The sequence below is a fragment of the Ictidomys tridecemlineatus genome, chromosome Y, assembly GCF_052094955.1.
Source record: "Ictidomys tridecemlineatus isolate mIctTri1 chromosome Y, mIctTri1.hap1, whole genome shotgun sequence".
NCBI lineage: Eukaryota > Metazoa > Chordata > Mammalia > Rodentia > Sciuridae > Ictidomys > Ictidomys tridecemlineatus.
The window spans coordinates 19,927,032-19,930,126 of NC_135494.1; positions in this window are offsets into that span (position 1 = coordinate 19,927,032).

Here is a 3,095-nt window from a genome sequence, read left to right on the forward strand (position 1 = left end):
CAAAAGTGTTCCTTTTCTCCATATCCTCTCTAGTATTTATCATTATTTATATTCTTGATGGCTGCCACTGACTAGTGTGAGATGAAATCTCAGCATCATTTTGATTTGCATTTTCCTAATTACTAAAAATATTGAACATTTTTTCATATATTTGTTGTCAAGTTCCTTATCAGAAACTTTGTTGTTGGAAAAGGGTGAAATTCTTGACCTAACACAGGGGACTTTACTAAGTCCTACTGTGCACTAGGATAAAGTCACAGGAAGCCAGACTCTGGTCTCCAAAGGCTGCCATCTAGTTCAGAATACCTACCTTCACATTTTTGACTCTACACAGGGTAGAACCCACATTCACTCCTCATCTGGTTTATAAACCTTCTATAAAGTAGCTTGGGATCCTGTTACTGATGGAAAAATCAAAGACCAACAGAAATGAATTACATCAGAGATAACATTTCAGCAAAAACTAAAATATTTAAACTAGACTTTTTTGTAACATGTGTTCAACTCATCAAAAACTTTTATTTTACCAATTAAGTGTGTCCAAAGACTACCAGTGACATTTCCTAAAGGAAAGTAAATCAGGCTCATAATCTACACAGGTAAATTGCTTCAGGAAAATATTTATAACAAGCCTTTTATTTTCTTTTATTCTATTAAATCAATTTGACAGGGAATATCTAAATAACATTCCTTTCTATACTCATTCTGAAAGTGTACATATTCAGTCTTCATCTCTCAGAGCAGAGTCAGGAAATGGATCCTAGAGATCATCTAGTCCAACATGTCATTTTATAGCAAATAACTGAAGTCAAGGGAAGTTTTCACTTATTAGAGGAAACATAATGTGTATTTCCATGTCTCTATTCAATATATTTATTAACTATCATGTCCAGTACTGTATTTCAATAAAGTAAGCATGGATATTTTGGGAAAGATGCCCAGCTAGGTGATATCAATAAACAGAGAACCAACACAGAAGAAATCTGGAAGAACTCACCATACTTAGCCTAGACCTGAGAAGCCCAGAGGATATGAGATCCCTAAGTAGATGTGCTCTGGAACAGAGGTGCCAGCTGGACCATATACCGCAGTTATATCAAATCATGGGACATGTTATCTCTTGAGCCAAATGAAAGAACAAGACCCTTCACAGAGCAGCACCTCATGAAGGTCTTTCCTCTTAAAGGAGAGCTTAGAAATGAAGACATGGGAACAGAGGTAAAGAACACAAGGACTGTAACGCTGATGCAGAGGATTGGACCAGTTGATCCTTGAAGTCTCAGGCAGCTCCAGAGGACTTTGTATGATTTATTTTTATGTTTGTATTTATGTTCTGTCAACAACCTTCATAAGCTTTGGGATTGCTTTAATGAACAAATGATAAGTTTAAAAATGATAATGGTGCCATCAGGAGCAGAAACCAGTGCTGGTTTATAGCTATGTCTTAATCTGTGCTGCAGAGTTGGACACAAAGGGCAAGTTCTCTCATTCTGATTTGTCATGGCCAGTGAATGTGGGAGCCCTTCACCTCGGGTGAGGCTGGCTTCATTAGTCACATTGGGTCAGACAGTCAAATCTCTTACATTCTTATTTGACTTCTTTTAGAAATTTGCATCATACAAATTATGGGTCTCTTGGGCAAGCATATTGTAGGTGCAGCAAGAAAATTATTGGCACAGGACGTGAACCCATGCCAAATATCTTGAAATAATCCCAGTTATGTCTCTAAATTTTTAAGAACAAAATTAGGTTCAAACTCATCCGCAGGAAATGAACACTAACAAGACAATGAGTTAACAGGAACAAAAATTCACTTAATTTTCAAAGGGTGATTTCAGCTGTGATGCTAAACTCAATTATGCTAACAACACTGACTAGTCACAATGAACCCCATTTGTCAGAAAAGTTATTTGTTATCAATTCCCTTCCCTGAACCAATAATTTCATTATTGCACCTACTATGCTCTTACTGAAAAGACATGCAGTTTTTGTGATATAGAAACTCTTTTGGGGGGTGGGGCACACTCCCAGCCCTATTTTGTATTTTATTTAGAGGCAGGGTCCCTCTGAGTTGCTTAGCAACTCGCTTTTGTGGAGGCTGGCTTTAAACTCGCAATCTTTCTGCCTCAGCCTCCCGAGCTGCTAGGATTACAGGTGTGTGCCACCATGCCTGGCCAGAAACTCTTTGGAAGGTGGCAAATAAGACACTTGGCAGTGCTGACCCAACGTATCTAATCAGTAGTGCTGGCAAGATATGGTACCTAAAAATGATAATGGAAAATTTCTGTTTTGAGTGTCCTCCAAATTGTTCCTGGTTAAGTCATAAAATCAAAAAGGGGGAAACTCACTATTTAAACCCACAATTGTGACTTTGGTTTGAAAAAGAGGAAAAAACTAATTTAAACTCTTGTAAGAAATCTTGAGATTAAGTATGAGTGCAACTTCATAAGTCTTCTCAAGGTGATACTCTGATATCTTGTAAATTTAAAGCTTTTATAGGCCAATGGTTACCTTTTTCCCACAGTATAAATTAATCTGGATATTTGTGCTAAATTGAACCATTATTCTTATTGCAAGCAAGTCAAAGAAGTAGATGGCATGTTTTGCAAGGTCTTTTCATCTTCCTTATAGTCTGCTGAAGGAGGAGAGCTAGACAAAAGGCTGATATCAAATAATATATGCAGGTAGTAGTTAAGAATCAGACACACACAGAGAAGTCAGAATGTGGTGGAGGCTGGGGAAAACTTACAACAAAGTTTCACCATGTCAATAATCCAATTAATTTTTAAACCAAAATTAATTGGATTATTGGAGTTCAAATATGGCTTGGTTCTGTGGCTCAAATAATCACTAAGATCTCTCCCTCTCCCTTCCTCACCCCTGCCTCTTGGCTCTGTATCTGGGTTTCATTTCAAAATGTTTTTTCTCTCTATGATGGCAAGATGATAACAACTTCATACATTCTAGTCAAGTAGGAAAAAAAATCAGCAGACCTATAAGGGTTCACTGAGTCCCCTGGGCTCTGATTGGGTCATGTGCCCATCCCTGAACCAATCACTGTGGCCAGGGAAAGGCAATGCATTAATTGGCTGAGG